Source organism: Triticum urartu, chromosome 1 (genome assembly GCF_003073215.2).
Source record: "Triticum urartu cultivar G1812 chromosome 1, Tu2.1, whole genome shotgun sequence".
NCBI lineage: Eukaryota > Viridiplantae > Streptophyta > Magnoliopsida > Poales > Poaceae > Triticum > Triticum urartu.
Genome location: NC_053022.1, coordinates 177,972,846 through 177,984,957, shown reverse-complemented (window position 1 = coordinate 177,984,957; position 12,112 = coordinate 177,972,846).

Below are 12,112 nucleotides of genomic sequence, written 5' to 3'. Positions count from 1 at the left end.
AGGATGCCTGCAAAGGATTTGGTGGAGATTAAGAAGCAGATTAAGGAGTTACTGGATAAAGGTTATATTCGCCCAAGTTCTTCGCCTTGGGGATCACCGGTACTTCTAGTGGAGAAAAAGGATGGATCGTTAAGGATGGTTGTTGATTATCGAGGATTGAATGAAGTAACCATCAAGAACAAGTACCCACTACCAGTGATCAATTATCTGTTTGATCGATTGCAAGGAACTAAGGTATTTTCCAAGATCGATCTGCGATCAGGATACCACCAGTTGAAGATTCGAGAATAGGATATACCTAAGACAGCTTTTACCACCAGGTATGGGTTGTACGAGTATACCGTTATGTCATTTGGTCTGACTAACGCACCTGCCTATTTTATGAACATGATGAACAAAGTTTTTATGGAGTTCTTTGATAAGTTCATCGTGGTGTTCATTGATGATATTCTGGTTTACTCGAAGAATGAAGAGGAGCATAAGGAGCATTTGTGATTGGTACTTGAGAAGCTCAAAGAACATTAGTTGTATACCAAGTTCAGCAAATGTGAGTTTTGGTTGAAGGAAGTAGGATTCCTCGGACACGTTATATCCGCAGAAGGTATAGCAGTAGATCCCACTAAGATTGACACTGTGTCAAATTGGGAAGTACCAACCATAGTTGGTGAGATCCGGAGTTTCCTTGGACTCGCAAGATACTACCAGAGATTTATTGAGAATTTCTCAAAGATTGCGAAGCCTATGACTGAGTTATTAAAGTAGGATACCAAGTTCTTATGGACCGAGGAGTGTGAGGCTAGTTTCCAGGAGTTGAAGAAATGCTTGGTTACTTCACCAGTGTTGATTTTGCCAGACCAGACCAAGGATTATGAGGTGTATTGTGATGCTTCACGTCGAGGACTTGGAGCAGTGCTTATGCAGGAAGGGAGAGTTGTTTCATATGCCTCAAGACAACTTAAGCCTCATGAGTTGAATTATGCTACACATGATTTGGAGTTAGCAGCCGTAGTGCATGCACTGAAGACTTGGAGACATTTTCTGATTGGAAACCATTGCGAGATGTACACAGATCACAAGAGTTTGAAATACATTTTCACGCAGAAGGAGTTAAACCTCAGACAAAGGAGATGGTTAGAGCTCATCAAGGATTATGATATGAGATTGCATTACCATCCCAGGAAGGCTAATGTAGTAGCTGACGCATTGAGCCATAAGAGCCATGTCAATACATTAATGATGGGAGAAATACCAAGGGAGTTAGCCGAAAATCTTTGAGAGTTATGTTTGGAAATAGTTCTGAGAGGCTATGTAGCAGCATTGGAGATTCATTCAATTTTGATGGGTAGAATCAGAGAAGCTCAGAAGACTGACAAGGAGATTGCCTCAATAAAGGAGAAAATAAGTGAAGGAAAGGCCAAAGGATTTCGTGAGGATGAGCACGAGACCGTATGGTTTGAAGACCGTGTTTATGTGCCCAATGACCCGGAGATCAGGAAGTTGATTCTGCAAGAGGCACACGATTCACCATATTCGATTCACCCAGGGAGTACCAAGATGTATTTGGATTTGAAGGATATTTTCTGGTGGACTGGAATGAAGAAAGATATTGCGGAGTATGTAGCAGTTTGTGATGTATGTCAGAGAGTAAAGGCAGAGCATCAGAAGCCAGCAGGATTGCTACAACCATACCCGAATGGAAGTGGGATAAGTTAGGCATGGATTTTATCATGGGATTACCCAGGACTCGTTCAGGCTATGACTCAATGTGGGTTGTAGTTGATCGGTTGACGAAAGTAGCTCATTTCATCCCGGTAAAGACCACTTATACCAGTGGAAAGTTGGCAGAGATATATATGACCAGAATCGTTAGTCTGCATGGAGTTCCAAGGAGCATAGTATCAGATAGAGGAACCCAATTTACATCAATGTTCTGGAATCAGTTGCATGAAACTTTGGGAACCAGACTAGAGTTCAGCACAACTTTTCATCCACACACAGATGGATAGACCGAGAGAGTTAATCAGATTTTGGAGGATATGCTAAGAGCTTGTGTGCTAGATTATGGATCTAGTTGGGACGACAATTTGCCATATGCAGAATTCTCTTACAACAATAGCTATCAATCCAATTTGAAGATGGCCCCTTTCGAAGCCTTGTACGGAAGGAGGTGCAGGACACCGTTGTCGTGGGATGAAGTTGGAGACCGCCAGTTGTTTGGACCTGACTTGATTAAGGAGTCTGAACAGAAGGTGAAATTGATTCGCGATAGGCTCAAGATAGCCCACTCCAGACAGAAGAGTTATGCAGATTCTAAACGCAAGGAGACAGTTCACGAAGTTGGAGATATAGTTTATCTTCGAGTATCCCCACTTCGGGGAACAAAGCGCTTTGGTGTTAAAGGAAAGTTAGCGCCACGTTTTGTAGGACCATACCGAGTATTGGAACGTATGGGAGAAGTAGCCTACAAGTTGGAATTGCCTGAAGGATTGTCAGGAGTTCATGATGTGTTCCACGTTTCTTAGTTGAAGAAGTGCCACGCGGAGATGGCTGACATACCCTTGAGAGACACCATGCCATTGGAAGCAATTCAGTTGGATAATGATTTGACCTATGAGGAGAAACCTGTAAAGATTCTCGAGTTTGCCAGCCGAGTCACCCGCAGAAAGGTTATCAAGTTTTGTTAGGTTCAGTGGAGCCACCACACGGAGGATGAAGCCACCTAGGAGCGAGAGGAAGATTTGCTAAAGGACCACCTCACCTATTTTCTAGCCAACCCGAATCTCGAGGGCGATATTCATCTTAAGGGGGGTAGGTTTGTAACATCCCAAATTTTCAATTTGGAATGTTATACATTAGACCATCATGCATATCATAATTTATTTGCTTTTGGCTTTGATCATAGAAATTCTACGCAAGTCAAGTACCCACGGAGAGAGTTGGGGAATTCATTATTTTCATATTTGAGTTTTCTCAAATTTTGAACATAAGATCATTCGATTTTAATTATTTTATCATCAATTATTTCTATTACAAAAATATGAGAGAGGGAATAAAATGACTTTCCCAAAATAAAGAAATATTGAGGATTTAATAATAAAATCAAACAAGATTTTATTTCGGAGTTTTTCGATATTTTATTTGAATTTAGGAAAAATGTGCATTTTTCAAAATTGCATTTAGGCCCCAAATAAATGTTCACCTTGGGCGGCTTGATTTTAGAAGCCCGGGAAAATATAATTCGGGATTTTTGGAGTCTGTTTAGTATTTCTTTTATTTGTTTTTCTGCGCAGAATAATTTAAAAAAAACACGAACCGACTTCGGGCCGTACCCGAGCGGGACTCCGCCCGGGGGCAGCCTTTAAATAGCGCCGCCCCGAGCCGCCCAAGCCCACCGCGCCCGAAACCCTAGCCGCCGCCGCCCGAGGTAAAAAAAAGAGAGAGAAAAAAGAGAAAAAAAAATCATGGTTTCATCATTAAACCATCCCAACTTTGGTGAATAAACCTAACTTGCATCAAATTTACATGCTACAACATGGTTAAATAAGCAAACATGCAATAAGTCATTGGACACAGAATCATCACCAAGATTGGAGGTCATATCAAAATGATTAAACATTGGTTCTTTTGCATCAACAATTAATTCAATGGGTGCACTCAAAATAGTTGATATATCAGTTGTTTGATCACATGACGCATTCATGACAGTAACAAGATTCTCTAAAATAGGTGGTGTGCTCAAATCAACAGGTAACTCAATACATCACGCATTCAAGTTAACTAGGAATGCATCATTCTCATGTGAAGTTATATCATCAATACCTTTACTGTTACCTTGTCGCAAAGATGTAGCTGATGTAGGTACGGACGTTGACAATGTACCATACCCGTGAGATGATGTCGCGCTCATAATCCGAGGTGCAACGGTGGAGGAACCAACCGGCGGTGGTGAGCATGAACTGGAATAGTAGTTGTTGTAGTCACCTAATGCATCCTCCTGTATCTGTCTCTCAAAGGTACAAGCACGGACATACATACCAGTAATGCAACGAGGAATATACCGAAATCTTGCCTGAATATCATGGTTCAAACCACCAAAGAATCTATTCATTGTATCATTCTCAGATTCTTCTATGTCACAATGATGCATATAAGATTTGAACTCTTGGTAGTAAGCATGAACAGTGTTGTTGCCTTGTTTAAATTGTTCAAATTTGCAAAGCAATTCACGACGATATTAAGGAGGGAAAAATTGTTGTCTCATTATAAATTTCAAAACTTTCCAAGTTGTGGGTTGGTTATCAATGTTTTTCTTACAATGTACAATCCACCAAACAGAAGCAAAACCAGTAAATTGCTCTAGAGGCTGGCTCGCACTCGCTCAAGTTCAGAAAAGTCATGTGACTGAAAACTTGTTCTACTTCAAGCTCCCAAGCTAGAATAAGTAGTAGGATTAATCTAACCCTCAAATGACGGTAAAAAGAATAACCTGACCATGTGCTTGTGTGTGTTGTCCCAACTCTCGTGATGGTGAAGATGTGTCCGTCGTCCAAGAACTTCTATCTTCGGAACCTGTCATGATGTAGTAGACCAAGAAAAAAAAATTCAAGATAATGTTCCTATGAACTACTAAGGGTGTGGGTGGTAAAGGCGCTCACAGTAAAGGCAAAATATCAATATATTACAAGTTCTTACCAAGCAGCAAGGTGGTGACAGGCAACCCAGTGGTGTCAAATAACTCTGAAGATTGTGTAAGCGATTGCCAGGGGAACGTACGTATACACGGTGGTAGAAATATGTGGAGCTGGGTTGCTATATATGGTAGCAAAAGATTTAGCAATAATCAATTCAGGAGATTGGCCAATTGTTGAATAAACCGCTCAACGACGGTACTGTGCTGGTCCTAGGCTAGACCGTACTAAGAGACCGCGAGCCTAAGAACACTAAACAAAAATCACCGGCGCTGGCACGTAAACAAGGGAGGAGCACACTCTGAATTTTTTTCCCTTTTTCTCACCTTTTTGCAATTTTTTTCTTTTTTTTCTCTTGTTTTTTTCTCTGTCTTTTTTTTCTCTCTCCCTCTTTCCAAAACAAACTAGATAAGATGTAGATTGGATCAAGTGAAGATGGCTTCTCTCTTTTTTCCGGTCCGGGACGTGCAAGCGTGGCGCCACTTGTCCAGTCACACGGGGCGTCCGCCGGTACGGCGGTTCGGTTGGTTTTTTTCAAAGAACCTCTAATTGTGCGACGAACAACTCAGAATACTAACCATTCCCGGATATTATACTTTCCCGGCTTCTAAAGATCAAAGCCGCCCACGTGACTACTAGTTGTTGGGCCATCTCAACTCTCACACACAACGCCAATTGTTTCCTGAAATTCAATAATAAATAAACCCGGAAGATAGAATCTGGTTTGCCATTTCTTAATAACTCCAAGCAAAGTCATTTCTTCATTATCTCCATAAGTAAATCAGAAATAATGATAAATAATGTAAAAACGAAAATGACTAATTCAAAAATTTGAGAAACCCAAAATATGAATAATAATCATATCCAACCCCCGTGGTACCTTGAATGAACCTAGAATCATATCAAAGCCAAAGCCGAAATAAAGTATGAATGCAGACGTAAGGAGTAAGAAGCGTGAGGAACACACAATCCTAGATATAGGATGGCAGAGGAGACAGCAAGAGGGATACATGCAGCGGCGATGTGACTAATGTGATACAGAACTCGATCCTAAACGCCCTAGACATCTCGATTACCACAACTCGACACGATGATCGACCGATATTTCAACTATGCAAGGCATAGGCCAACACCCCCCCACCACCATCTCATCGAAACATCGGGACACCTTTGCCTTTATCACAGATTGGATCAAGCGAAGATGTGAACGATCTCAACTATTATTATGACAATGAATGGTGGGTAGCACGTGGTGGAAATTGATGGATGGGTGGTGGACAGCGGAAGAGATAATGATGCAGCGGTGGCGTGACTAATGTGAACAGAACTCGAAACTCTAAACGAACTAGACACTAAGACCAGCAACTCGACACGACGATGCAACCGATAATTCAACTATGCAAGCAATGAAAAGAAAATTGCAAAGGCTCAGACTGGCTTGGACCAAGGATGAATAGATCTAACTCTTTTTTGTGGCTTTTTCTTGGACAATAGGTAAGAAAATAAATCTAATCTAGGAAAACTGGAAATTCTCACTGAGCAACCTGAAAACTGATACCACTTGATAGAGGCAAAGGTGTCCCGATTTCGATGAGATGGTGGCTATCGTTTTCTGTGGGAGTCGACCTTAATGATCCGACTGCGAACGTGCGAGGCGTCGCGCCTTAGCAATCGCTAAACCAACTTTCGATGAGAGTTTCAATTTGGAATGTTATACATTATACCATCATGCATATCATATTTTATTTGCTTTTGGGCTTTGATCCTAGAAATTCTACGCAACTCAAGGACCCACGGAGAGAGTTGGGGATTTCGTTATTTTCATATTTGAGTTTTCTCAAATTTTGAGAATAGGATCATTTGATTTTAATTATTTTATCATCAATTATTTCTATTACAAAAATATGAGAGAGGGAATAAAATGACTTTCCCAAAATAAAGAAATATTGAGGATTTAATAATAAAATCAAACAAGATTTTATTTCAGAGTTTTTCGGTATTTTATTTGAATTTAGGAAAAATGTGCGTTTTTCAAAATTGCATTTAGGCCCCAAATAAATGTTCACCTTGTGCGGCTTGATTTTAGAAGGGAAAATTTATTTCGGGATTTTTGGAGTCCGTTTAGTATTTCTTTTATTTGTTTTTCTGCGCGGAAAAAAAAAACGCGAACCGACTTCGGGCCGTACCCGAGCGGGACTCCGCCCGGGGGCAGCCTTTAAATAGCGCCGCCCCGAGCCGCCCCAGCCCACCGCGCCGAAACCCTAGCCGCCGCCCGCGCCGCCGCCGCCGGACCCGCCGCCCGAGGTAAAAAAAGAGAAAAAGAAAAAAAGTCACGGTTTTATTTTTTAGTTTCGGTTTTTTTAAATAGATCGGTTTTTCCGATTTATTTATTTAGCGAGCGTCGTTCGTTTTCGTTCTAGCGAACGTTCGTCGTTTTTCTTTTTCTCGGATTAAATCCGCGATTTTTCTGATCGCGATTCCTGATCCGATTTTCGTTTTAGTATAACTTTTCGCTCGTTTATCGGAATCAGGCGATTCAAGCGCCTGGAGTTTCGTCTCGAAACCCTCTATCCGTTTAACCAACTTAAACAAGTTTTTGCCACTGTAAAAATTGCCCTAGATCCAGAATAGTAAACGAAGCCTGTTTCTTTTGCCGTTTGACTTTCGTTGCTTCGTTTGATTTGATTCTTTTTGCAAACCGGAGTTCTTAAGTTGAACCTTCTGGTTAGATCTCTTATTTGAGTTTTACCTGTGCATTAGATGAATACTTATTGTATGCTTGTTTGTTTGTCTGCGATAGAATACCCGGAGTGCGCCGCCTGTTACTTCGAATCTCTAGGTTTCGCGGATCATCAGCAAGGCAAGTAACACTTTGATCATACCTCCTACTACCCAGTTTTATTGCATTAGATCAATCCTCAAACATTGCATGATTAGGATCTAATTAAATTGTGGGATGGGAAGTAGTTGAGGTAGTACCTATTACCTGTTTATTATCAAACCTTTGGGAGTTACTTCTACGTTTGCTTATTATGCCATGCTATGCTAGTAGACGTGGATTGGGTGAGTGATATCCATGACAGATGTGAGTTTGTTAATTAATGGTTTATCTAAGGTGGCAACTTAAACACACATCTGGGTGGATTGAGGTACCTGGGTATTCCAGGATTGCCTGTTTTCTTTATGGACCGCCACCCAGGCCCAAAGGGATCATGAGATTTTTCATACTAGAAACTTCCGTGTGCAGCCACAAGCTATTATGGGCTCTAGCATAGTTGATTAAGTCGTGCGAACTCTTACAGGGTAGACTAGCAGATGTAGGGGAAAGTAGGTGTAACGGTCTATCCATCGTAAGGTGCTAGCGCTTGTGAAAGACTATGTCTCAGTCATCCGTCTTCTCAAACACCATGTAGTGCGAGAAACCAAACGGAGGCGATCGAGTCTTGTGGGGAAAAGTGTGCAAACCTCTGCAGAGTGTATAAACTAATCATGGTTAGCCGTGTCCCTGGTTATGGACATCTTGAGTATCTAGTACTTGGATTATCATGTGAATCTCAACATGTTACTCTAAAATTTAATTTTGTGGGGTTTGTTTAATGATGCTTAATTGGGATTGAGGATGCTGTCAACCATTCTCAATGTTCAACAACCACCATGATAGTTAAATAAAATTTATTCCTTTGCAGTAGGGAAAAATTGGCTTTATGCAAAACTGTAACCATAGAGCTTTCCACCAGCCAAATATGCATATAGTATAGCTGTTTCATTCCATTACTCTCTATGTGTTACGTTGCTAGCATATTCCATGTGCTGACCCGTTTCGGGCTGCAATGTTAATGTTGCAGACTTTTCAGACGATGATTAAGGAGTTTTTAGGTCATGATTCTATACTCAGTGATGCCGTTGGAGTTGATGGACTCACTTATCTTCTAAGCCTTCCGCTGTTATAGTTATTAGATGGCCTTAAGCCATATTTATTGTAATAAGTTCTCTTTTGAGACACTCGATGTAGTAAGTGTGTGATTGCTACTCTGTTATAAATCCTCCGAGTACTGTGTGGTCTCAGCATTACTGATCCAGGGATGACACCTGAGCACAGATATCAGACTGTTTGAGGTCTGGTCGCTACAACGACCAACCTGACCACGAGGGTCTGTTTCCTGCAAGCAGATGAAGAACAAGCAAGAAACTAAGATTACAATCTGGATATTGCGTATATAAGATGAAAGCTTTATTGATCAAGGTGGGGTTCTGTGACGCCTTGGTCTGGTCGTTGAATACAAACGAAGTACGCGAAGTTGTAGCTATGCCGAACTTTTAATCTAAACAAAACCCCAGCAAAAAGCTACTAGATCGATCTACTTATATAGGAGCAAGGGGTGGCGGCCAAGGAGGTGGGAGGACGTCCCAAGGCAGCCTAAAACTAACCCTAGGTCGTACAAGGCTCATGGGCCCAAGTGGAGGTGATACAACACCTTTGGGCTTGTAGTTTGACTCGGATTCTGCTGCAACGTCATATTGTTTCGTCTATAACTCAACGCTCCGGAGGAATTTGAAGGTGAATCCAATTGGGTTGGAAATAACACGAAATCCAGTTTCCAACAAAAAAAAGAATCACCCAATTCGGAGTCCGTATGAAAAAGTAGTTGGCGTTTTGAGTCAGGTATGTGTGTGCAGCCCGAATCTGAATCCAGAACGTGAGAGACTTGGACTCTATCTTCTCTTGGACCAAAAGTGACGTGAGAGGACTTTTTGAACAGAACCTAAACTTCTCCTTTTCCCTTATCTTCATATGTGGATTGTACAAATGTCCCATACACCTGCAATTACACAAAACACAAAAGTGTGTGAAGTATTTTTGTTCTGGATAACATAAATAGATTATTGAATAGTTTGCATTAGAAATCACCTGACAAATATGCATGTATGCAATATTTTTGGTCGTATCCAAGATAGTCATGTCCTCATCAATGGTGGTGGTTGATGAAGAAGCGACCGTCCCTAAGTAGCCTAGACACCTGAGGAGACTCAAATCACTCCTCAAGCAACCACTAATGCGATGGGGAACAAAATTGGTTAGGTTGCGGAAGGCTATGGTGGTGTAGTAGATGATGTGGTGGAAGCCCTAGGCAAAGATGCCAAGGTTCCAAAAGTTTGATGGAGTCAAATGGTGTTGAAACCTATGTATATGGATGGGGGATGTCAATAGCTACTCAACGAGCTAAAGAACGCGAAAATCGGACTCCAGATGTGAAAGTTATGGTCAAAACTGTCAATCAGCCGAGGCTGAAACTGGGAGGGGCGGTTGTACCGCTGCTGGAGCGTCCTGGGGTTCCAGTTTTAGCTGGCAACAGTATCAGGTTATGGGGGAGCAGTTGTACCGCCTCGGGGGCCGGTTGTACCGCTGGTGTTGGGAAAAATTCTCAGATCTAGATCGGGGATGAACTTGGGGCGGAAATGGATGATCTCGGGGGCAAAATTTGATGGATTTCGTGGATGGAAAGTGGGGAAACTTGGGGAGATGCTAGATCCACTTGAAACCAAGCAAATCCATGGATCAAAATCAACAAAACATCATCAAACCAACAAATCACAAAAAAAATTGGGGCTATTTTTGGTGGGGATTTTCGAAATTGAGAAAGAACACAACAGAATTAGGCTAGAAAACAACGAGGGGAGGCTCCGAAATCGTGATCAACGTGGCTCTAGATACCAAGATGATGTAGGGTGGAACCCTAGAGGGACGATATTTCATGAAAGGAGAGGATCCCGTGATGAACACGAAGAACACGAGGAGGGAAACGAGGGGAAAATCACAAGGGGAACACAAGAGAACACTCAAACCAACAAGAATGATCACACATGCGCTAGGCCCATGAACACAAAGGAAGATACAAGATCCAAAGTCAACAACGGACGATACAAGAGGTAGCCGATATTCTTTGTGAGGAGGTCTTGAAGTTCTTCTCCAAAAGGAGGTCTTGAATCCAAAGGGATCTTCTCCGTACAGGCCGCAGTCTCTCTCGTGGAGTAGATCCAATATGGATAAGCGTAGCTCTATCTCTCAAATGAGCTAAACCAACGCTAACCCTAGTACGGAGCTAAGGGACAAGTATTTATAGTCCAAGGGGTAAGTTGGGGGATACATGGGGTGAAACCCCTTTCACTACGCCCAAGCAGGGCGATAGTACCGGTCATGGGAGCGTTTGTACCACTGGGCGCTCAGGTACTGGTTCCTGGAGGTGCTTCCGGATGTGCTCAGCAGTTGTACCGGTGCTTGGGGCGGTTGTACCGGTCAGGTGGCTGTTACGGGGATAAACCGGTGCTGCACCGGCCTTGCAACGCTCGATCACAGAAGCTTGGCCGTTTGTTGGGCGGTGGTTGAGCGGTTGCACTGCTTGTGGGCTTTCAGTGGTAGTACCGCTTGGTGTGGGCGGTAGTACCGCTCGGGCTGTAGCAGCTGGCTCTCCTTCCCTTGCTCCCGCGCACACATGGCCTTGGTCCTTAGGCTCTTAGGAATTTGTTATACATTCTGATCATGAATCTTTGAAACACATTAAAAGTCAAGCAAAATTGAACCGTGGACATGCTAAATGGGTTGAATTCATTGAGACTTTCCCTTATGTCATTAAACACAAGAAGGGTAAAGAAAATGTTATTGCTGATGCATTGTCTCGTCGTTATACTATGCTTTCACAACTTGATTTTAAAATATTTGGTTTGGAGACCATCAAAGATCAATATGTTCATGATGCTGAATTTAAAGATGTATTGCAGAATTGTAAGGAAGGGAGAACTTGGAACAAGTTCGTTCTTAACGATGGATTTGTGTTTCGTGCTAACAAGCTATGCATTCCAGCTAGCTCCGTTCGTCTTTTGTTGTTGCAAGAGGCGCATGGAGGAGTATTAATGGGACACTTTGGCGTCAAGAAGACGGAGGATATACTTGCTACACATTTCTTTTGGCCAAAGATGAGACGGGATGTTGAGCGTTTTGTTGCTCGCTGCACTACATGTCAAAATGCTAAGTCACGACTCAATCCTCATGGTTTATATATGCCTTTGCCTGTACCTAGTGTTGGGAGGATATATCTATGGACTTTGTTTTAGGTTTACCTTGAACAAAGAAGGGGAGGGATAGCATATTTGTTGTCGTGGATAGGTTCTCAAAAATGGCACACATTATACCATGTCATAAAAGCGATGATGCTGTTAATGGTGCTGATTTGTTATTTCGTGAAATTATTCGCTTGCATGGTGTGCCAAATACTATTGTTTCAGATTGTGATACTAAATTTCTTAGCCACTTTTGGAGATGTTTATGGGCTAAGTTGGGGACTAAGCTGCTTTTTAGTACTACTTGTCACCCCCAAACTGATGGACAAACTAAAGTAGTCAATAGAACATTTGTCTACTATGCTTAG